The 26,327-nt window shown below is 37.9% G+C and overlaps 1 protein-coding gene across 2 annotated transcripts in view; it reads left to right on the plus strand.

The window, feature by feature from the left end:
• Nucleotides 1–25,508, plus strand: part of LIG4 (DNA ligase 4) — a 207,088-nt gene extending 181,580 nt beyond the window's left edge. For both annotated transcript variants that reach the window (XR_010337182.1, XR_010337183.1), the window contains exons 8-9: nt 23,436–23,519; nt 24,395–25,508. The gene's annotated coding sequence lies outside the window, so the exon portion shown is untranslated. The remainder of the gene's footprint in view (nt 1–23,435; nt 23,520–24,394) is intronic.
• The last annotated feature ends 819 nt before the right edge of the window (nt 25,509–26,327 follow it).

The raw sequence follows: 26,327 nt of genomic DNA on the forward strand, positions 1-26,327 counted from the left end.
TGTTCTATTGCTACTGTATTGGACAGAATAGTACTAGAAAATTGAAAAAAGTTTGACTGATTTTAAAAACTTGCTGTAGTAGCCGGGCGTGGTGGCTCACGCCTGTAATCCCAGCACTTTGGGAGGCCGAGGCGGGTGGATCACGAGGTCAATAGATCGAGACCATCCTGGTCAACATGGTGAAACCCCGTCTCTACTAAAAATACAAAAAATTAGCTGGGCATGGTGGCGCATGCCTGTAATCCCAGCTACTCAGGAGGCTGAGGCAGGAGAATTGCCTGAACCCAGGAGGCAGAGGTTGCGGTGAGCGGAGATCGCGCCATTGCACTCCAGCCTGGGTAACAAGAGCGAAACACGGTCTCAAAAAAAAAAAAAAACCTGCTGTAGTAAAGTAAATGTTTGTGAAATATAAAGTAATCGAGAACTGTCAAATCTTGTTTTCTGTTCATTGACACACTGCATATATGTGTCAAACCTAAATAATGAACAGAAAGGCTCTTGAAAAGAAAATAATGTTTATTCAGTATTGAACATTGAAATGAAACATGTCAGATGTACTCAGGGAGGTAAAGCAAGAGAAATGTTTTTAAGTGAAACAACTATTCTTAGCCACAAGGAGCAATAATAAGGGAGATGTCAGTCCAAGGTTGGATAGACAGTTGCTGGGCAGATGTCCTTCCAGAAGTTTTAGAACTCTTGCTTCCATTTTTGTTCTGAGAGCATGTCAATGCCTAAGTTACAAAGAAATTTCTGCTACATTTTAGTGTTTATCTTATTCTACATTATTTATCCAATCTTATTTTCTGTTCTTCAATATGAACTTTCTTAACACAAAACTGAACCACAACAGATTTACAACACACGTTATTCAATAAAGAAAAACACTGAGAAGTATTAATGTGTCTTTGTGAAATGTCTTTACTAATGCATCACTTTAAGCCTAGTTGCCCCAGGCAGTTCATTTGCCTGCAGAGAAGATTAGCACTGTTATAGAAGGAACACAAATAAAAAGTTTCTGCTGTGCAGAATGATTTGCAGCAAAACGATTAGCTGTGCAAGCTCATGTATTGTGTGGATAAAGACTGCCATTTTTCTTTGCCTATTCATCAACTTTGTGAATCAACAACCACACTGAATGATATATGCCCTTAGAATTCTCCCACAGTATAGAGAGACAGCATAGAAGTAGGTGGTAAAACATGGATAGAATTTTTTTTTTTTTTTTTATAAATGGAGAGGCCATGAAAGCAAATAAGAAAGGGAGGAGATGGAGGCAGTTCAATTTCCTGATGTCTAGAGAGAGGGAAATAACGTTGTTCAACTGAGGTTTACATTTTAGACCTTGAGTTGGTGGCTTCTTCAATGGCAATTATATACCAGCCTGGGAAACAATCTCTTCAAAGTACACAAGGCACTGCAACATGGACAAGCAGAGGGAGATTTGGGATACGTCTTTCCATATTGCCCCCAGTTCCCTCGTGGGAGGTACTGGGGTTATGCTTTGCTGACTGCAGTAAGGAGGATGTAGTTAGGGATGGGAACTGTGCTGCTTGGACAGGAACGGAATGGGAGTCCCAGCCAGAATTCAGAGGAAGCCACAACACTTGTGTGAAGTCAGGTGTGATCCAGGGAAGCCAAGAAGCACACCTAGAGCATTCTCCAAATTAAAAGGAAGCAGTTCACGAGTGGCACCAAACTTAGATGACAGACATCAATGACTCCTCTTGCACAAGCCACACCCAGGAGGCAGGAGGAGGATTATACTTAGTCAACAATCTGTAAGAAAACAATGCTACCTGGAAATGAGGGAGTGTCATAAAATCTGAGGCCACTAATCACATCAGCCACTCACCTCCTTCTGGCAACCAGCTACCAACTAAGAGGAAACAATCAGAGAGCGAGAATGTTAATCTACTGGAGACCAACTGCCTAATGATCAGACTAGAACACAATTTAAACTAGGTTTGACCTTATTATTTTTTTTGCCTGCTAGGAAGGAAAGCCAGGTTACTGAAATAAAAATTCAAGATAGTCCTTCTGACAATCCTTTTGTAATGAGAGTTAATTTTGTACGTGAACAAACAGTAAAAGATATGGATGATTTGATGAAGGAATAATCAATATAATGAAAAAATAATCATATAATGTGAAATGCACTCATTTTGCATATAAGCTGCAAAACAAATGTCTATTTTTTAAGTGTAAAATGCCCTATTCTGCAAGTTTTAACAAACATACAGAAAATCACTTATGAGATGTAATTAAATAGAAAGATAAGGAGTAAAATGTAATTATGGGAAATAAAGTGTGATAATTCCTATAGTACACTGTTACTAGTCAACGTGTACCAAGGAAATAATGCAATATAGAACCACTAACCGTGGCTTCATTGAGACTTCATTCCTGAGCAGCTCAATCTATGTAAAACAGAGTACCTACTTAAACCAGAACATAATCTACTCAACATTCAGTATATTTGATACTCTACTCATTTTCTACTACATTTAAGGATAATTATTGCTATAGAAAAATTGATGTCTAGTCATTTTTATAAACTGTGTACCTGATATTTTCACTAAAACCCTATATCTAATTAGTAATGATTTCATCTTGTAGTTCTTCAATAAAGTCCAAGATCAAAGGATTAAAAAATTAAGGAACAGTCCGGCTCTACTTCTCAGGGCTTAATCTTGGATAATTACAATTTTTTAATATGTTTTATATTCAAGCTTTTTTCATATTTGTATGTAAAAGTTCATATTTTTCAAGTGTTTTTAGCTGTTTAGAATGTTCTTTATTTTCATCAATAATCACTAAGTACTCTGCCAGATAACTATATTAAATGATGAATATACTGAAGATGATTCATTCTATTTACTAAATTGAAAAGGAATTCTATTCTTTATATTCCAAATCATGGACTCAGAGCAGGATTTCAGAAGTGTTATTTATTTGTAACTATTTATTATGGATATTTCAAATTTATTTCATGAAGGAGAAAGAAACATGCAATGAATCTCCACATACCCATCACCCACCTTCGACAATGACCGTACACTCTGTCCACTCTGGTTTCATCCACACTTCATCCACACTCAAATAATTTTGAGACAAATCTCAGAGTTCATATAATTTCATCCAATAACAATTTTTAATGTGGGGGGAAAAAACTAAATGTCGAGGACTCAGCATCCGCAATCACAGTTGCTAACTTTTGTGATTAGGAGAGAAAGACTTCAGAAACTGCTTCAGAATGTGTTTCTCATTCTACTTTGCCTTAAAACAAATAAACTTGGAGATATTTCTAGCATTATAGTGAACTACATTCCATAAAACCTTCCTGTTTAAAGCAATAAAACACCAGGGCAAAACTTGAATATCCTTTTGTAAGCACAGATGTGTCAAGAAAATAAAGAAAAATTCTGGGGTCATAAAAAACATAGAAGTGAGAATTTAGTAAGAAAAACAGACACTAAAACTGCTGTTTGCTTGTGGTGGCATCTTCCAGCCTAATGACCCGGAACTTTTGTCTTCATAGGATTCCATGAAACACATGTGACATAGAACCTAGGGCCAGCACGAGGTGGGCAGCTTGGTCAGACATTCTCACAGAAAGCAGAGACACATGAGAAGAAACAAAGCCAAAACTGTTAACAACAGCAAAATGAAAACAAAACCACCACAACAAAAACACCCTCTTTGTAGATGGTGGAGATAGCTACCTTTCTCAGTCATTGTTCTGAAGGAGAATGTCTTTCTCGAAGTTTCTAACTACAGTCCAAGCCCACTTTTGTGAAGGTTTGAAATGTCAGTCAAAAATCTTCATGGATTGCCCTCTAGAAAAACCCAAACTAAAATATAAGCTCATCCTAGGTTGATTTGTACTCATAAATATTGAAAATAAGCAAATATAATTCCTGTGAGACAGAACTAAATTCAAGCCTAAGTTTCAAAACATTGACACAGATAAGGTTCCAAAAATCAGAGGCTTCAAGAAAATAACAAAATAACAAAACGCTAGAATAAATGGGAAACCCTAAGTGGGACTGTTTTGAAATACAAACTGCATAACCAGATTTTCAGACTACAATGTTAGAATTAGCATTGAATTAAATGAAAATTCATTTACTTAGTATGTTTGAAAACTAAAAAATGAAATTGTCAGTAGTATTTCAAAAGAGAGAGAGAGAATATGAAAATGACCATGTAGGCCAGCTGTAATCCTAGCACTGGCAGGCCAAGGCAGCAGAATGGTTTATGCCTCGGGGTTCGAGACTACCCTGGGCAATGTAGTGAGACTGCCATCTCTACAAAGAATACAGAAATTAGCCAGGGATGGTAGCTTGTGCCTGTAGTCCCAGCGACTCAGGAAACTGAGGTGGGAAGCTTGCTTAAACCCAAGAGGACGGGACTGCAATGAGCTATGCTCCAGTCTGGACAACAAACTGATACTCTCTCTTTCTCTCTTTCCCTATCTATCTATCATCTATCTATCATCATCTATCTATCTACCTATCTCTACCTATATATAGATATGTATATCTATCTACCTATATAGATATGCATATCTATCTGTCTATCTATCTATCCAGATATCTATCTATATACATACACACACATGCACACATATATAGTGGATTCTATAGAGGAAAAAGAAAAAAGATGAGAACTCTAGGAAATGTAAACATACAAAAAATTGGGTGAATATTTTAAAGAGCACATTAGATACCTATAAAGAGAACATTAGTAAAAACATATCTGAGTAAATTATACAGAACTCAGAACAAAAGTAGAAAAACATTAAATAACAGATTTTAGCAAAATTAGGACAAAGCTGAAGACATAACATTTATTAAACCAATTTCAAGAATAAACCATGGAGAGAATCAAGTAGAAAAAATTTGCAGAGAAAATAGTTGAGATTTTCCAGAACTGATAAAAGCTACTGTATTAATTTCCTTTGTTTCTGTATGACTATTTCCATTTCCAAATTACCAGAAACTTAGAAACTTGAAACAACACACATCTGTTATCTTAGAGCTCTGGAAGCTAGAAGCCCAAAAGAGGCTTCACGGGGCTGAAACAGCACTCTGCAGGGCTGCGTTCTTTTTGGAGTCTCTAGGAAACAACGTTTCCTTCCTTTTCCCAACTTTCAGAGATTGCCCACGTTCCTTAGCTCACTGTTTCCTTTTCCATTGTCAACATCAGCAGCATAGCTCTCTTCGACCCTGACATTGACTCTTCCTGCCTTCATCTTTCAATTTAAAAGATCCTGGGCTTTATGTTGGGCCCACACAATTAACCCAGGATAACCTTCACATCTCAAGGATTAGCAACCTTCATTCCATCTGCAACTTCAGTTTTCTCTTGTCATGTAACATAAAACATTTACAGATTCTGGAAATTAACACAGGGGCATCTTTTGGGGACCATTATTCTGCCTACTTAAGATACCAAACTTGTCATTCAGATATCCTAGCAAATCATATGGAGAATAACAGGCTATAAGTAGACACAAGATTTTTGAAATAATAATGGAACCCAGTTCAAAAACAGTAAAATTACAATTTCAATATAAAACAACTGTCATACTAGAATTCCAGGCCGAAGAAAACTCTATTGGCAGAATATGGAGAAAACAGGGAAATAATCAGAAAAATAAAACCTTAATTACCATAAGGCTGTCATTAAAGAAATAAAAAAAAAATAGTTTCAAAAGGAGGAAAATGTCCAAGAAGCCAAGCCTGACTTGCAAGAAAGCAAAACACAAACCAGGAAATAAGTAAACTGTGATTAAATCTAATAAAATTGACTGTATAAAACAAAATAGAGGAATGATCAAATCCATCATTATATTGGCATGTTTTAAATTCATTTCTCACAGTAACTGAGACTACAGACAATGTAAATCAGTTAGCAAAAAATGAGTAAACTTTCTCTTCGGAACACTTATAAAATGAGAATTTCGAAAAGAAACAACTATAAAAAATGACCACATGCTATGACATAAATTATGTCTTAAACATTTCAAATGATCTACATATCATGCTGTACTAGTCTGTTTTCATGCTGCTGATAAATACATATTTGTGAATGGGTAATTTATAAAGGAAAGAGGTTTAACGGACTCACAGTTCCACTTGGCTGGGGAGGCCTCACTATCATTGTGGAAGGTGAAAGGGACATCTTACATGAGAGAAGGCAAAAAGAGAATGAGAGCCAAGTAAAAGGGGTTTCCCCTTATGAAACCATCAGATCGGCAGGGCATGGTGGTTCACACCGGTAATCCCAGCACTGTAGCAGGCCAGTCACGAGGTCAGGAGATCAAGACCATCCTGGCCAACATGGTGAAACCCTGTCTCTACTAAAAATACAAAAATTCGCTGGGTGTAGTGGCTCACACCTGTAGTCCCAGCTACTCATGAGGCTGGGGCAGGAGAATCACTTGAACCCAGAAGGCAGAGATTTCAGTGAGCTGAGATTGCACCACTGCACTCCAGCCTGGGCAACAAAGTGAGACTCCATCTTAAAAACAAAACAAGACAACCATTAGATCTCATGAGACTTATTCACTACCACAAGAACAGTATGGGGGAAACTGCCTCCAGGATTCAATTCTTTCCCATAGAGTCTCTCCCACAACACGTGGGAATTATGGAAGTTACAATTCAAGATGAGATTAGGTGAAGACACAGCCAAACCATGTCACATATATAATTTATTTACCCACCAAAATGAAATTAAGACAGAATTACTGATAAAATTATAACTATATAATTATAGTTATAATTATAACTATATAATAAAATTATAACTATATAATTCTCATTTAGTTGAAAAAATTTTTAAATTCTAACAGTGAAAAAGAGATGTACATAAATATTTACAAATACAGTATATAAAACAATCATAAAGTCATAAAAATTTATGAAATATACATCTTAATCTTCAGGAGATATTGTATCTTTTAAGAAAAGAAGAAAGGCTGAAAATTAATGAAGTGTAAACAACATAAAATGTTAGAAGAAGAATTACAAAATAAAGGCAAATAAAAGAAATTTAGATACAAAATAGGCCAGTGCGGCCACTCATAACTGTAATCCCAGCACTTTGGGAGGCCAAGGTGGGCTGATCACCTGAGGTCAGGAGTTCCAGACCAGCCTGGCCAATGTGATGAAACCCTGTCTCTACTAAAAATACAAAATAATTAGTTGGGTGTGGTGGCAGGTGCCTTGTAATCCCAGCTACTTGGGAGGCTGAGGCAGGAGAATCACTTGAACCCAGGAGGCGGAGGTTGCAGTGAGTGGAGATTGCACCATTGCACTCCAGCCTCGGCGACAAGAGTGAAACTCTGTCTCAAAAAATAATAATAATAAGGAATGATTAATAAAATGGAAACCAAATCAAAAAATAACAGAGAAACAATAAAACATAAACCAGTGTCTTTGAAAAGATGATTAAAATGAAATATGTTTTGTGATTAATAAAGAAAAATGTGAAAATGGTCAAGTGATGTGGTTCATGCCTGTAATCCCAGCACTTTGCAAGGCCAAGGTGGGTGGATCACTTGAGGTCAGGAGTTTGAAACTAGCCAGGCCAACATGGTGAAATCCCATCTCTACTGAAAATGCAAAAAAATTATCTGGACATACTAGCTCATGCCTGTAATCTCAGCTATTCAGGAGGTTGAGACAGGAGAACCACTTGAACCCAAGAGGGAGGAGGTTGTAGTGAGCTGAGATTGCATCACTGCACTCCAGCCTGGGCAACAGAGTGAAACTCTGTCTATAAAAAGAAAAGAAAAAAAAAACAAAAAACACCAACAAGCAGAAAAAAAACAAAAACAAAAAAACAAGAAAAATGTGAAAGTAATATTAGTAATACAAAAAGGAATAAAATTACAGATTCTGAGAAACAAACAGATAAGAAAATATTAGAAGAAATACCTTTATGCCAATATATATAGAAATAATAAAAAATTTTAGAAAAAAATGTGTCAAAAAATTCAAGAATAAATAAAAATGATATTTTAAACCTTCAGGAAAATTATATCAGTAGTTTAAAGTATCTCCATAAATGAAGAAGCAGTAACACAAAGGTTTTGTAGCCAAGTTCTTCCCACAATGTGAGAAAAAGATAGTTCTTATACTAAGGCTTTCAAAATATATGAAAAGAAAGGCCACTGAAACTCATTAGGTTAATATAAAATTAATATCAAAATCTGACAAAAATTACAAAAAGACAAAATATAGGCTAATTTCAAACATACACATATAAATACTAAACAAAATAATGGCAAGCTAAATTCAGATATGAATTCAAATTATATCAGAATTGGATTATTCCCTGAAATGCAAAATTACTTCAACATTAAAATACATATAAATGTATTACCTGATGCATAGTTATTTCAACAATTATAGAAATGACATTTGATAAAGCAAAGAATCAATTTATAATAATTATTCAGAGTTAAAAAAAATACATGGGCTACTTCTTACCCTGAAAAAGAAATCTACAAAAATGGCAATAGTTCATAATACATTAAATGGTAAAATTTAAAAGTATTTCCTTTAATATTAGTGATGAGTCAAGACAGCCTGCTCTTACCCTTTCTATTTAACATTGTGGTGTAAATCCTAGCTAGTGAAATAAGACAAGAAAAATAAATGAATATGAGAAGAATTATAAGAAAAAAGGGAATTTATCATTATTCAAAGTTGTTATACTTGGTACATATGGAAATAGATACAAAGAATAATGATAGGAGTTCAGGTTTCAGCTTCAACATATACAGCTTGAAAGTCATCACTCTCATTCTCATAATGAGAAAAAAAGCTGAGAATACTGCAATTCAATGACTTTTCTTCAATCTTTCAGAATTCAGGTCACCACCAAGTCTAGAGAGATACAACAATCAGGGAACTACAGCTAAGATCAGCTTACCACAAGCTGAAGCTGCTAGAGCCACAAACTGGTTAGAATATGTGCATGGTGCCTCTGATGAATTGTTAGAGAAAGAGAGTGGGCTAACCTGAAAGTGATCACGATACCCATGGGGTCCCCATGCTTCATGGGTTTTATCTCCAGAATGTTCTCCTTCATCCCCCAGTTCATTAGAATAAACCAAAAATGTCTGCATTAGGAACTATCACAGTTAAACGTCAAAAAACTGAAGACCAAAAGTCTTGAGAGCAGCCTGAGATAAACGCCATATTACCTATTGGTAACACTGATTTACAAAACAGTGGATTTCTCATGTGAATCTGTGGAGACAAGAGGCAAGTGGCACAGCATTTTTCAAACACTGGAAGCAGAGACCTGGCAACTGTGGATTTTATATCTGCTATAACTATCCATCAAGAAAGAAGTAGAAATAGAAATATTCTCAGACAAAAACAATGTAAAAGAATTGCAGATCTATCCTTAAAGAATGGTTACAGAAATTCTTCAAAAGAAAAGAAAATAGTGAAAGAAGTCTGGGAACATCAGGGAGGAAAACAAAAAAACAGCAAGAGAAGGAGAATTGTGGGTAAATACAGTAGATAATCCTCCTCATAGGTTTTCTAAATGTTAAAACAAAAATTATACTACGGTCTAAAATATATGTGATAATTGAAATAAAAATTTTAACACAGTCTAAAAAATTATATTTTTATGACAAAGCAGGAAGGGTAAAATAGCCTCAATAGAAGCCAGTCCTAACCACATTACTCGAAGTCATAAAACGTGAATGTGTAGACTGGGATAAATTATCTATGTATTGTGTATAATATTCACAATAACCACCAAGAAATCTACACAAAGGGATAAATATTATATATAAAGTCAAGATGAAAATTTTTTAAAAAGTTCAAGTAGCACAAAAGGCTGAAAGAAAAGAAAACAGAGGAACAAAAAAAAGAGAAAGCAAGCAGAAAACAAATTTTTAAATCTTCAAGCTTTTTCTGGAAGAAAATATTGCATGTACATATCCAACAAAGGGCTGGTATCCAGAATACATAAATAACTCTCAAAACTACATTAAAAATCAGACAGCCCTTCCAGAAAATAGGCCAAAGACCTGAATAGACATTTCAGCTAAGAGGATATACGCATGTCAAATGAGCATATGAAATGATGTTTCAACATCATCATGACAGGAAAATACAAATTAAAACCAAGATGAAATATCACTGGCTAACCGTCAGAATGGTTAAAATTTGGAAAAATTAGAAAAGACATAATAACACCAAAATCTGACAAGAATGCAGAGAAACTATATAATGAATATATTGCTAGTGGGAATGTCAAATATCATGGCCATACTGAAAACAGTTTGTCAGTTTCTTTTTTTCTTTTTCTTTTTGGAGACGGAGTTTCACTCTTGTTACCCAGGCTGGAGTGCAATGGTGCGATCTCAGCTCACCGCAACCTCCACCTCCTGGGTTCAGGCAATTCTCCTGCCTCAGCCTCCTGAGTAGCTGGGATTACAGGCACGCGCCACCATGCCCAGCTAATTTTTTGTATTTTTAGTAGAGACGGGGTTTCACCATGTTGACCAGGATGGTGTCGATCTCTTGACCTCGTGATCCACCCACCTCGGCCTCCCAAAGTGCTGGGATTACAGGCATGAGCCACCGCGCCTGGCCTGTCAGTTTCTTAATAAAAATTAAATAGGCTGGGCACAGTGGCTGACCCCTGTTATCCCAGCACTTTGGGAGGTAGAGACAGGCGGATCACCTGAGGTGAGGAGTTCGAGACCAGTCTGGCCAACATGGTGAAACCACGTCTCTACTGAAAATACAAAAATTAGCCGGGCATCATGGTATGCATCTGTAGTCTCAGCTACTCAAAAGGCTGAGGTAGGAGGCAGAGATTGCAGTGAGCTGAGGTTGCTCCATTGCACTCCAGCCTGCATGAGTGAAACTCCAACTCAAAAATAAATAAATAAATAAATATGCTGCTATCATAAAACCCAGTTATCACACTCTTGGACACTTATCATTTATCCCAGAGAAATAAAAACACGGATTCTCAGGTTCACTCAAAAATCTGTACTCAAATGTTAATAGTAGCTTTATTTATATTTAGTCAAAAACTAGAAAAAAACCCAGGTGACCTTCGGTGGATGAATGGTTAAACAAATAGAGATACATCCATTCTATAGAACACTACTCAATAATAAAACAGAAGGAGTTCCTGATACACACAAAAGCTTAATGAACCTACAGGCAATTATGCTGAGTGACAAAAGCCAATTCAAAAGGCTACATGCAGCACTATCCTCTTCATATAACATTCTTGAAATGACAAAATTATAGGAACTGAGAAAAGAACAGTGGTTGCCAGGGCTTAAAAAGTAGTTGGGGAAAGTGAGAATTGGACATGGTTACAAAAGAATACCATGAAGAATCTACATGTTGATGGAAATGTTCTGTATCTTGACTGCATCAATGTCATTACCTTGGTTATGATATTGTAGTATATTTTTGCAAGATGTTACCATAAAGGGAAATTAGGTAAGGGTATGCAAGATCTCTCAGTGTTATTTCCCTCAAGTGAAGGTGAATCCACACTGAGTTCAAATTGAAATTTAATTAAGAAAACAAGACAAAACACTATTCACGCCTGAGGAAAAAAACCCGCTGCACATGGGACTGTACAGTTTCACACCTACGATACAAAGAATTATAACAATCATTAAGGAAAAAAATTAACAACTCAGTAGAAAAATGGGTTAAAATGTAAATAAGCATTTGGCTATCCTCAAATGTAAAGAAAAGAAGGAAAGAAAATTATATAAAAAGATTTTTGGAGAGAGATCCAAGATGGCTGATCACTAGCAGCTCGGGCACGTAGCTCCCAGTGAAAGCGCAGAGAATGAGAGGGCGCCACACTTTCAGATGAATATTTGTTGCTCACAGACCAGGAGATTCCCAGTGGAGGAGCCCCACGGGTCACCAGAGCGACTCTTGTGGCCAGCGTGGCGGTTTTGCTGGTGCCTTAGCACAGCAGTTCTAGGTGCAGAGTCTGGAGATTCCCAGGCAGAAAAGCACCATCAATCTTAACACCGCTGTTTTGGCCAGCGCAGTGGATTGCTCAGATTTCGGCGCTGGGAATCAAAAGTTGGACGTCCGCTCAGAGACCTAGTTAGAATGTCGGTAATTACAAAGACGACAGAGGGATAAATATATAATGAAGAGAAGAAACCAGCCTAAAAAGACAGAGAATACTCAAAATCAGAATGCCTCTCCCTCTACAGGGGATCGCAATTCCTCATCAGTAACGGAACAAGGCTTAATAGAGAACGAGTGTGTTCCAATAACAGAAGCAGGCTTCAAAATGTGGGTGATAAGAAATTTCCATGAATTAAAAGAACTTGTTCTAACCCAATGCAAAGAAACTAAGAACCTTGAAAAAAGGTTTGACAAAATGTTAACGAGAATGGACAATTTAGAGAGGAATATAAGAGAATTGATGGAGCTGAAAAACACAACACGAGAACTTCGCGAAGCATGCACAAGTTTAAACAGTCGAATTGATCAAGCAGAAGAAACGATATCAGAAGTCGAGGACCAGCTCAGTGAAATGAAACGAGGAGACAAGAATGGAGAAAAAAGGATGAAAAGGAATGAGCAAAGTCTCCAGGAAATATGGGACTATGTGAAAAGACCTAATTTACGTTTGACAGATGTACCTGAATGTGATGAAGAGAATGAATCCAAGTTGGAAAATACTCTTCAGGATATCATTCAGGAAAACTTTCCCAACCTAGCAAGGCAGGGTAATATTCAACTCCAGGTAATACAGAGAACACCACAAAGCTATTCTTCAAGAAGACCAACCCCAAGGCACATAATTGCCAGATTTATTAGGGTTGAAATGAAGGAGAAAATACTAAGGGCAGCCAGAGAGAAAGGTCAGGTTACCCATAAAGGGAAACCTATCAGACTTACAGCAGATCTCTCAGCAGAAACCCTACAAGCCAGAAAAGAGTGGGGACCAATATTTAATATCCTTAAAGAAAAGAACTTTCAACCCAGAATTTCATATCCAGCCAAACTAAGCTTTATGAGCGGAGGAAAAATTAAATCTTTTGCGAACAAACAAGTACTTAGAGACTTCACCACCACCAGACCTGCTTTACAAGAGCTTCTGAAAGAAGCACTATACATATAAAGGAACAACCAATATCAGCCTTTCCAAAAATATATCAAAAAGCAAAGAGCATTAACACAATGAAAAATGTACACCAACTAATGGGCAAAACAGCCAGCTAGCATCAAATGGCAGTATTAAACTTATATATATATTCTAATTGGATAAAAAGCCAAAACCCATCGGTATGCTGCATCCAGACCCATCTCACATGCAACAATACACAAAGACTCAAAACAAAGAGAAGGAGGAACATTTACCATCCAAACAGAGAGTAAAAGTAAACAAATAAACAAAAAGCAGGAGATGCAATTCTCACCTCTGATAAAGTAGACTTTAAAGCAACAAAGAGCAAAAGAGGCAAAGAAGGACATTACTTAACAGCAAAAGGATCAATGTAACAAGAAGAGCTAACGATTCTATAGATCGACCAGACAGAAAATTAACAAGGACATCCAGGACTTGAACTCAGACGCGGAACAAGTAAACTTAATAAACATTTATAGAACTCTCCACTTCAAATACATAAAACATACATTACCACCTCACACCTATTCCAAAAGTGACTACATAATTGGAAGTAAATCACTCCTCAGTAACCGCATAGCATTTCATAGGTTTAAATGAAATATTGGTTGGCTGCTTGTTTGTTATTTTCTTCCCTTATTCCTTCCTGCCTACATCATTAAGTATAATTATTGGTATAAAAGAGGTTTTCAATACCCATTACTAAACTACATTCCAGCCTGGGCAAGAAAGCAATACTTCCATTTTCTCTCTCTCTTTCTCTTCCTTTTTCTTCCTCTTGTTCATTCTTTTTTTCTTTCTTTAAAAAAAAAAAAAGAAAAGAAACACACTTTCTACTCATTCTTTAGTTTCTAATTTAATGCAAATCTTTCTCTTTTTCCAAAGAGAAGGAATGTAGAGATTGTTAATCTTCCTATCCACCATTCCCTATCACACTTTACTTACAATAAAAAAAAAAAAGTAAAAAGATTTTTAAATATTTAATTCCAATAATGTAAAAATGCAAAACAATAATACATTTTTTCACACCTACCAAATTAGTGAATTATAAAAAGTTTTTCAAAGCCAAGCTTTTGTAAGGATATGAAATAAATAAAACTCTTTTTCTGTTTCTGAGATTGCATACTGGTTCTTCCAAATTTTCAGTTTTGCATTAAAGTGTGGTGAAAGTTGTACATATTCTATGACCTTGCAATTCCAATAATATGTATATTCACCAGAAAACTGTTACAGATGTGTACAAAGCAACATACACTAAAATGTTCTCAGCAGCATGGTTTACAGTATAAAAGGAAAGAAAAAAGTAAACAGTCCAAATATTCACGGATGCATAAATTACATCTTCAGAAATCGGAGTGCAATAGAACAATGAAAATAGATAAAGTACTTATATCACTAAAAACAAATCTAGGTGAAGAATATGTAGTTTAAGGAATAAACATTTGGTGAAATATAAAATATGAAAAAATGACTAAAACAACACTGAAGCTATTTGTTACACTGAGTGAAGAAAGAGTGAATGCAATTTCAAAATTCAAGAGCCTCCAAAAACAGTGTTAATTTTAGACTTCTTAAACCGAGTAGTAGGTACAAATCTATCATTTAATATTATTCTTTAAGTATGTGTATATACATGTTATGGATATGTCATATACATATAACACACATGACATTTTGTAAATACATACATACTTTTATAACATCAAAAAATATTTACATAAAGATTACAGGCTTCAAATGATTACATATATGAATTTGAATTTCAACTCTGTTACATTTCAGGTATGTAATCTTGGGCCCTTATTGACCATTGTGAGTTCCTTTTTCCAAATTTCTTAATGAAAAGTATATTTAATTCAAAACAGAAAGAATCACTGGAAAAAATCTATAGTCTGTAGAGAAATTTTTTTTTTTTCACTTTCATTCGTTCTGCCAATAATTCCTGGGAGGAAGTTTAGTGAGTAAGAAATAGTCTTACATTTTTCTCTTCTAATAATTCTATTTTGTTAAAAAAATTTTAACATAAAAAAATCAGGCTTGGCAGTACACCGATAAAAAATCCTGAAGGGTTAACTTCCTCCCTGGCGCCTGGGTTTTATGAACAGTACTGAACAGCTGAGGCGGAGGTGGGTGCTGCATGGCAGATATTGGCTCTAGACACCACTTCCAAAATAGTTCTCCCAAAGACTTTGTAATCAAACTATTGTTCCCTTTGCAGTAATTTAAGGTTTGTTGTTATTGTTATTTAGAAAGGAATATAATTTAGATGGAAATTTAGTCTTTTGAGCAATTTGCCTTATACTGGCTCCTAAATTAAGACCTTAGAAGAAGGCTTTTAAAGTCCAAACTGCATTTCTTAATATTTCTGCTACATATCTATAGCAATCTGTTCCTTAAATGCTTGAAATAAAATTAAATAGATGCATGGGCTTTGCCAAAGCAAAATATAAAAATTAGATTCTGTTCACTTACAGAATGTAAAGGTAACAGTTCCTAATACATTGTCATATAAGGGGGTAAACACTTAAAACTTTCTGATTCGCTAGATGTTAAATAGTTATTCTCATACAATGAAATAAATTTTTTCCTAATTTCTGTGACTTTTCACTTTTTTCTTTTTGTCCTCTACAGTACCTGACTTCAACTATTTCATGATACAAATATTTCCACTTCTGAAAGCTCTATGTGTTTTTGTAAATGAACAACAGGCAATATTACTGTGCCTTACCTTTCAGACTAAAAAGCCTACACTAGTGTTTAAATGTGTTCCTGCCCATTGTGAATAATTACCCAATTTACAAATTTCAGTGCACTTAATAGGTTGTGTCTTCATTTACTTTCAAAATTACAGGTTCTTCTATAATATTGTCCTTTTTACTCAAATGATATAGTAACATGTATTTGTATGTGTGCTGAGGTGCAGAAACCAATGAGCAACAATCCCACCCTTCCATGACATATAAGCACACTTTAGCTTATAGATACAGGTTTATTTAAAAAATTCTATTTTGCAGTGATTCTGCTATATGAAAGCCAATAATTGGAGAAAGTTCTAGGACTAACAATAAATTAGTTGAAAATACATCACTAAGAAATCAGGGAAAAAATCATTTAGCCTAACACCAAAAATATAGTGGCAACAATAAGAGGTAATTTGAGTATATAGTCAATAACTTATAGTCATATGGTTGCTGCTAAATCCTGGATTGGTAATTCCTAGCAGAGAGGGTGGAGCAAGATGGCTGAATAGAAGGCTCCACTGATTTAGCAACAGTCTACACACAAACAAACACCTTCATAAGAGCCAAAAATGAAGCGAGCGCTCACCGTGCCTTGTTTTAACTTCATATCATAGAAGGAGGCACTGAAGGGGTAGGAAAGGTAGTCTTTGGTTACTGATGCCATCCCTCCCTCCGTCCACAGCAGCAGCTGCATGGCACAGAGAGAGAATCTGTACACTTGGGAGAGGAAGAATGTGGTGATTGTGAGGCTTTACATTGAACTCGGGGCTGCCTTGTCACAGTGAAAAGCAAAACTAGGCTGAACTCAGCAGATACCTGCCCATGGAGGGAACACATAGAGCAGCTGTAACTAGAAGGACATCCCAACAGTTGGAACTTAAGTTCTGGCAAGCCTTGCCATCATGTGCTAAAGTGCCCTGGGGCCATAAATAATACTGAAAGGCAATCTAAGACACAAGGACTGCAACTCCTAGACAAATCCTTGTGCTGAGCTGGGCTCAGAGCCAGTGAACTTGGAGGGCACATGACCTACTGAGACATTAGCCTAGTGGCTAAGGGAGTGCTTACACACTCTTTCCACAACTCCAGGCAGCACAGTTCATGGCTTCAAAAGAGACCCCTTAATTCCACTTGAGGAGAAGAAAGGAAAGAGTAAAAAACACTTTGTCTCACATCTCAGTCACTAGCTCATCCGCAGTGGAATAAGGCACCAGTCGAAGTTGTAAGGCCGCCATTCCAGGCTCCAGCTCCCAGATAACGTTGCTAGGCATATCCTGGGCCAGAAGGGAGCAACCTGCTGCCTTGAAGAGAAGAGGGAAGCTCTGAGACATGCTGGCTTCGGGTGAGACCCAGACCATTATGAGCTGTGTTGGCTATGGTAAGAGACTTCTGCTTGAGAAAAGTGAAGGGAGAAGTAAAGTGGACTTGGTCTTGCACGTTAGGTACCAGTTTGGCCACAGTGGTTTAGAGCACTGAGTGGGTTTCTGTCATCATCAGTTCTAGGCTTTGGCTCTTAGATAGCATTTCTGAGTCTTCCCTGGGCCAAAAGGGAATCCCACTGCACTGCAGGGTGAGTCCCAGACCAGGAAATACTCTCCACAAGCTGCCTGAAGAGAACTTGGATGCTAATGGAGCATCAGTGGTAGTGGTAGTACTCCCTGTGGGTCTGTGATGGCAGTGGCCATGGGGTGAAGATCCTCTGGCTGTGGAAAGGGAAGGAAAAGTGGGAAAGATTTTGTCTCATGGTATGGCTTTTGACTCTAGTACCTAGCTCCTGGCTGACATCTCTGAGCCAAGCCTGCCTGGACCAACTTGCTACCTGAAGGGAAGGACACATGTATGGGTGGCTTTGCCACCTGCAGATTGTAGAGCCCTTGAGCTTTCAGTGAACATAGTCAGCCAGTAGTCAATGCAGGCTGAGGATAAGTACCAGGGCTCTTCTGGTTTTGGTTCTGACCCAGTACAGTCCCACTGGTGGTGGCAACAGGGGTGCTTATGTCACCCTACCCCTAGCTCCAGGTAGTATAGCACAGATAGAGAGACTCTGGGAGAAAGTGGAGGAAGAGAATAAAAGTCTCTGTCTGTTAATCTAGAAAATTATTTTGTTTCTTAACCAAGAACACTGTATTATTCCACTTTCACACTGCTAATAAAGATACCTGAGACTGGGCAATTTACAAAAGTTTAATGTAGTTGCAGTTCCAATAGCACAGGAAAGACCCACCCCTATGATTCAACTACTTCTCACTGGGTAACTCCCACAACAAGTGGGAATTGTGGGAGCTACAATTCAAGATGATATTTGGTGGGGACATGGCCAAACCATATTACTCCACCTCTGGTCCCTCCCAAATCTCATGTCTTCACATTTTAAAACCAGTCATGCCTCCTAACAGACCCCTAAAGTCTTAACTCATTTCAGCATTAACTCAAAAGTCCAAAGTCTCATCTGAGACAAGGCAAGTACCTTCCACTTATGAGTCTGTAAAATCAAAAGCAAGTTAGTTACTTCCTAGATACAACAGGCATACAGGCATTGATAAATACACCCATTCCACATGGAAAAAATTGACCAAAACGAAGGGCCAAAAGGCCCCATGCAAGTCTAAAATCCAGTGAGGTAGTCAAATATGAAAGCTCTAAAATGATTTCCTTTGACTTATGTCTCACATCCAGGTCATGCTGATGCAAGAGGTGCGTTCCCATGATCTTGGGCAGCTCCAACCCTGTGGCTTTGCAGGGTACAGTTTTCCTTCTGGCTGCTTTCACAAGCTGGCCTTGAATCTTTGCAGCTTCTCCAGGCAAGCTGTCAGTGGATCTTCCATTCTGGGGTCTGGAGGATGGTGGCCCTCTTCTCATAGCTTCACTACGCAGCACCCCAATGGGGACTCTCCATGGGCATGCCCACTCTACATTTCCATTCCTCACTTCCCTAGCAGAGGTTTTCCATGAGTGCCCTGCCTCTGTAGCAGACTTCTTCCTGGACATCCAGGCATTTCCATACATCCTCTGAAATCTAGGCAGAAGTCAAACCTCAATTCTTTTTTTTTAAGATGGAGTCTCATTCTGTCACCCAGGCTGGAGTGCAGTGATGTGATCTCGGCTCACTGCAACCTCTGCCTCCCATGTTCAAGTGATTCTCCTGCCTCAGGCTTCTGAGTAGCTGGGATTACAAGGTCCCACCACCGTGCCCAGCTAATTTGTATATTTATAGTAAAGATGGGGTTTTACCATGTTGGCCAGGCTGGTCTTGAACTCCTGACCTCAGGTAATCTGCCTGCCTTGACCTCCCAAAGTGATGGAATTACAGATGTGAGCCACTGTGCCTGGTCCCAGACCTCAATTCTTGACTTCTGTTCACCTGCAGGCTCAACACCATGTGGAAGCTGTCAAGGCTTCAGGCTTGTACCTTCTAAAGCCATGGCCCAAGCTGTACCTTGGCACCTTTTAGTCATGGCTAGTGCAGCTGATACACAGGGCACCAAGTCTCTAGACTACATACAGCAGAGAGACCCTGGGCCTGGCTCATGAAACCATTTTTTTCCTCCTAGGCCTCTGGACCTGTGATGGGAGGGGCTGCCAGAAAGGTCTCTGACATGCCCTGGAGACATTTGCCTTACTTTTTGTGGTGGTTAACATTTGGCTCTTTGTTTATGTATGCAAATTTCTGTAGCTGGCTTGGCTTGAATTTCTCCTCAGAAAATGATATTTTATTTCCATTGCATTGTCAGATTGCACATTTTCCAAACTTTTATGCTGTTTGTCTTTTAAAATAGAATGTGTTTAACAGCACCCAAGTCACCTCTTGAATGCTTTGCTGCTTAGAAATTTCTTTTGCTAACAGAACAAAGCTGGAGGCATCATGCTACCTGATGTTAAACTACATTACAAGCCTACTGTAATCAAAACAGCATGGTACTGGTACCAAAACAGAGTCATAGACCAATGGAACGAACAACAGAGGCCTCAGAGGCAACACCACACATCCACAACCATCTGATCTTTGATAAACCTGACAAAAACAAGCAATGGGGAAAGGATTCCCTGTTTAACAAATGGTGTTGGGAAAACTGTCTAGCCATGTGCAGAAAGCTGAAACTGGACCCCTTCACTAAAATTAACCTTACACTAAAATTAACTCCAGATGGATTAAAGACTTACTTAAACATGAGACCTAACACCATAAAAATCCTAGAAGAAAACCTAGGCAAAACCATTCAGGACATAGGCATAGGCAAGGACTTCATGACTAAAACACCAAAAGTGTTGGCAACAAAAGCCAAAATAGACAAATGGGATCTAATTAAACTCCAGAGCTTCTGTACAGCAAAATAAACAATCATTAAAGTGAACTGGAAACCAACAGAATGGGAAAAAATTTTTGCAATCTACCCATCTGACAAAGGGTTAATATCCAGAATCTATGAAGAACTAAAACAGATTTACAAGAAAAAAAGCAAACCTGTTCAAAAGTGGGCAATGGACATTAACAGACACTTTTCAGGAGAAGACATATATGATGCCAACAAACATGAAAAAATGCTCATCATCACTGGTCATTAGAGAAATGCAAATTAAAACCACATTGAGATACCATCTCATACCAGTTAGAAAGATGATCATTACAAAATCTGGAGACAACAGATGCTGGAGAGGATGTGGAGGAATAGGAACACTTTTACACTGTTGGTGGGAGTGTAAATTAGTTCCACCATTGTGGAAGACAGTGTGGCGATTCCTCAAGGACCTAGAAATAGAAATTCCATTTGACCCAGCAATCCCATTATTGGGTATATACCCAAAGGTTTACGAATCATTCTATTATAAAGACACATGCACATGTAAGTTCATTGCAGTACTGTTTACAATAGCAAAGACCTGGAACCAACCCAAATGCCCATTGATGATAGACTGGACAAGGAAAATATGGCACATATACACCATGGAATACTATGCAGCCATAAAAAATGATGAGTTCGTGTCCTTTGTAGGGTCATGGATGAATCTGGAAACCATCATTCTCAGCAAACTGACACAAGAACAGAAAATCAAACACCACATGTTCTCATTCATAGGCTGGTATTGAACAATGAGAACATATGGACACAGGGAGGGGAGCATCACACACTGGGGTCTGTTGGGGGGAATGGGGGAGAGACAGTGGGGGGGATGTTAAGGAGGGATAACATGGGGAGAAATGCCAGATATAGGTGATGGAGGGATGGAGGCAGCAAACCACACTGTCACGTATGTACCTATGCAACAATCCTCTTGGGGTACATGATCTGCACATGTACCCCAGAACCTAAAGTGCAATTATATATGTATATATAAATGAAAAAAAGAAATTTCTTCTGCTACATACCTAAATAATCTCTCTCAAGTTCAAAGTTCCACAAATCTCTTGGGCAGGGGCAAAATGCTGCCAGTCCCTTTGTTTAAACATAACAAGAGTCACATTTGCTCCAGTTTCCAACAAGTTCCTCCTCTTCATCTGAGACCACCTCAGCCTGGACCTTATCGTTCATGTCACTGTCAGCATTTTGGTCAAAGGCATTCAACAAGACTCTAGGGAGTTCCAAACTTCCCCACATCCTCTTGTTTTCTTCTGAGCCCTCCAAACTGTTCCAACTTCTGCCTGTTACCCAATTCCAAAGTTGCTTCCACATTTTTTGATATCTTTACAGCAGCACCCCACTCTACCAGTACCGATTTACTTTATTAGTTCATTTTCACCCTGCTGATAAAGACATACCCAATATTGGGCAATTTACCAAAGAAAGAGGTTTAATGGACTCAAGTTCCATGAGGCTGGGAGGTCTCACAATCATGGTGGAAGAGCAAGGGACATCTTACAGGGTGACTGACAAGAGAAGAGAACTTGTGCAGAGAAACTTCCCTTTATAAAACCATCAGATTTTCTGATACTTATTCACTATCACAAGAATAGCATGGGAAAGACCAACTCCCATGATTCAATTACTCCCACCAGGTCCCTCCCACAACATGTAGGAATTGTGGGAGCTACAATTCAAGATGAGATTTGGGTGGGGATACAGCCAAACCATATCAGACACCAAGGTGGTATCTCTGAATCTGCAAGAACCACAGTGTTACTGGGCTTGAGATGCCCTCTAATGCAGATATTGCTTAAATCACAATGTGCAAGTTCTTTGAAATACGTAAAAAGCCATCTGAAGAATGATAGGTACAAATAAGTTCAGAATGCAAAGACTAAAACAAGATGTGGTGGCTCATGCCTGTAATCCCAGCAGTTTGGGAGGCCAAAAGGGGCAGATTGTTTGAGTTTAGGAATTTGAGACCAGGTTTGACAAGATAGCAAAACCCCTATCTTTACAAAAAAATACAAAAATTAGCTGGGCATGTTTGTGTCTGCCTGCAGTGCCAGCTACTCAGGAGGCTGAGGTAAGAGGATTGCTAAAGCCCAGGAGGTTGAGGATATAGTGAGCCATGATCATACCATTGCACTCCAGCCTGGGTGGCAGAGCAGATTCTGTCTAAAAATAAAATAAAAATAAAACCCTAACCTTCCCATGACCAGACACCAATGAACATTCACAAGCATCAAGACCACCCAGAAAAGCATGACCTTACCAAGAAAGCTAAATATATCACCAGGGGCCAATCCTTCAGAAAAGAAATGTGTAACCTTTCAGACAGGAAATTCAAAATAGCTGTTTTGAGGAAACTCAAAGAAATTCAAGATACCACAGAGAAGAAATTCAGAATTCTATCAGATAAATTGAAGAAAGAAATTGAAATTATTAAAAAGAGTCAAGCAAAAATTCTGGCATTGAACATACAATTGACATACTAAAGAATGAATCAACCTTCACCTCCTGGTTAAATCTGCTTGGAGTTCTATAACTTTCTTGTACTTGAATTTTGATATATTTCTCTAGATATGGAAAGCTCTCTGTTATCTTTCTGAATAAATTTCCTACCCCACACTCTTTCCTACCTCCTCTGTAAGACCAATAACTTAGATTTACCCTTTTAAGGCTATTTTCTAGATCACGTAGATGTGTTTCATTCTTTTTTATTCTTTTTTCATTTGTCTCCTCTGACTGTGTATTTTTAAATAGTCTGTCTTCAAGCTCACTAATTCCTTATTTTGCTTGATCAATTCTGCAATTAAGAGATTGATTTTACCATACCATCAGGGCATACTGTCTACACATTAACAAACATATGAACTTAATAACAATTATTGTGAACTAATTTTGTGCTATGGAACCTATTTAGATACAATTCAATTATATGGTTATCTAATTCAATTACATTTCAATAAGAAAGAGCCTGAATTTAGCATATCAAAAAAATCAGACTGGGAATTTTATCAATGCTCTCAGCAGAATACTTATAAACACTGCCTAAAAAATAGAATACTGACCTGGAACCAATCCAAATGCCCATCAATGATAGACTAGACAAAGAAAATGTGGTATATATACACCATGGAATACTATGCAGCCATAAAAAATGATGAGTTTGTGTCCTTTGTAGGGACTTGGATGAATCTGGAAACCAACATTCTCAGCAAACTGACACAAGAACAGAAAGCCAAACACCGTATGTTATCACTCATAGGTGGGTGTTGAACAGCAAGAACACGTGGACTCAGGGAGAGGAGCATCACACACTGGGGGCAGTTGGGGGGATAGGGGAGAGACAGTGGGGGTGGGGAGGGAGGGGAGGGTGAGGAGGGATAATATGGGGAGATATAGTATGCACCTAAAGTAAAATAAATAAATTTTTTTAAAAAGTCAGGAAACACATGCTGGAGAGGATGTGAAGAAATAGGAGTGCTTTTACACTGATGGTGGCAGTGCAAATTAGTTCAAGCATTGTGGACGACAGTGTGGCAATTCATCAAGGATCTAGAACTAAAAATACCATTTGATCCTGTAATCCTATTACTGGGTATATACTCAAAGGATTATAAATCATTCGACTATAAAGACACATGCACATATATGCTTATTGCAGCACTATTCACAATAGCAAAGGCTTGGAACCAATCCAAATGCCCATCAAAGATAGACTAGATAAAGAAAATGTGGCACATACACACCATGAAATACTATGCAGCCATAAAAAAGAACGAGTTAATATCCTTTGCAGGGACATGGATGAAGTTGGAAACCTTCGTCCATTCTCAAAAAAAAAAAAAAAAATAGAATACTAAAGATATTATATGAAATGATAATAATATTGGTAATATTAGTATAAAAATAAAAACCACCCCATATATGAAAGAACACCACCTTATTCCTCAAGAAAAGAAGTGAAGAAACTACCATGGGGGAAATATTGTATTAATCAGGGTATAGTCAGGAATGCATGAAATGCATAGGTATTTCAATAGTGGAATGGAATACATGCTTATTTAGTAAATGGAAACTTAATAGAGGAAAATAGTTACATAGATTTTGGGGGATTAAACAAAAATTCAAACTTTTCAGATGTGATTTCTCAACTGGTGGTAAAACGAATTTCTCAGTGGACAATTAAATGAACCCATAAGGACAGCTCCTCCTAATGATGGGATACAAGGTAAGACCAGAGAATTTTAAGGCCTGAGCCTATTGCCATACTTCTTTGCTATGAAATGTATTCCTTCATCAGAAGCAATAGTTTATGCTATACCATGGCAATTAATAAGGCCTTTTATACGTCCACTAGATGTTGGTCTTGGCATAAGCATTAAACATAGGGAAAATTAACCCACCTCCACAATACAAGTTTATTCCTATGAGGACAAAATGCTGCCTCTTCATTGATGGAAAGTCCAAAATAATCAACCTGCCAAACAATGAGTGGATAGCCCTTCTAGGCATGGTGTTATATTATAGGCCAACAAAATTAGTCTTGCTGTTGGCCCATTAAACATTGGACAGAACCTTCAGAGGAGCCTCAGACGGTGAGTCGATGTATAGAGTCTATAAATAGTCCCCATTTCTGCAATCATAGACATTTTTTACTTTGGCTTATTGGTTACATACTGGGTAGCTGGGGAGAGAAGCTGGGTGAGAGCTCCTAGACATTTTTTTTTACACCTGAGTAGACAAATGCCCCTTGATGAACAGTCGAATATCTTCACACTCTGTACTATGTCTGGCAGGTAGATTGACATACACCTTTCCCAGATTTCCTCATGACAGTCATCAAACTTTGTTCTCCCTATATTCCTAACTATTCAGCCAATAGCGGTTGACCATGAATCAATATGGAGTCATAACTCTTGCCACTTTTCAAGCCACACAAAATGAGCAATTAACTGTAGCAGCTAGAAATTCTGCCCACTGGGAAGATTTGCCCTCACCATTACTTTTCAGGTACATTATTGAGAGGGCTATAACATGCAGCAGTCTACATCCCTTGGGTGTTCACTATTCTGCAGAGGAACACATTTTTATTCCTTAGTCAGATGCTCATATGGAAATCCACCTAAGGCCACATCTCCAGATTGAAAGGGAGGAGAAATACATTCAAGCCAGCAGTTCATGCACACTTATTTGGACCTCCCAGATCTGCTCAAGCCTGATATCCTTAATATTATTTCCACATGATGATGGATTGCTGTTGAATACACTGAGTCCCATGATATCCTCTCATGATAGGCAACAGTTACTTAAAGTCCCACAGGACATGTATGAATCTCTAGTAGAACTCAGGAACTTGGGCATATAAACAAAAGGAGATGACTGTTTTGCCAAATATCTAGGGGTCTGTACTGGTATGATCCTATCCTATTGGAGTTGCCAGAGACTCTGAAGAGAATCCCATTTGCATTAAGTGCTTCAATTACCATGGAATATTCTGGGTTTCAAGACCCAAATATAAAAGAAGCTTTACCAACCTGGGCCTGATGCAGAGCCTTCTCTTGTTCTATCTCACTCAAAATTGCAGCCTAAGGAGATACATGGCAAATGGATTGGGTGGGCTCCCAGAAAATGTTATATGTTGCCTACAATTTTTTTAAATCTACCTATAATGTGCCACATTTTAGTAACAGGAGATGCAACATGCACTTTCTTATTTTCCGCTTTAGAGGGTGCCATGATTTGAATGTTTGTGTCCCCTGCCCCAAAATGCATATGTTGAAATGATAACCCCCAATGTGATGTATTGGGAGATGACCTTTGGGAATTGATTAGGTCCTGAGGGCATAACCCTTATAAATGGAATTAGTGCCCTTATAAAAGAGGCCCAAGGGAGCATGGTGTTGTCTTTTTGCTTTGTAAAAACAGAGCAAGAAGATGCCACCTATGAATCAGAAAGCAAGCCCTAATCAGGTGCTGACCCTGCCAGTGTTTTTATATGGACTTCCCAGCATCCAGAACTTTGAGAAATAGATTTCTATTGTTGGTAAGCTTCCCAGTTTACAGTATTTTG

This window comes from Aotus nancymaae, unplaced genomic scaffold (genome assembly GCF_030222135.1).
Source record: "Aotus nancymaae isolate 86718 unplaced genomic scaffold, 86718_ANA_hifiasm-v0.15.2.pri h1tg000044l, whole genome shotgun sequence".
In the NCBI taxonomy this organism is placed as follows: Eukaryota; Metazoa; Chordata; class Mammalia; order Primates; family Aotidae; genus Aotus; species Aotus nancymaae.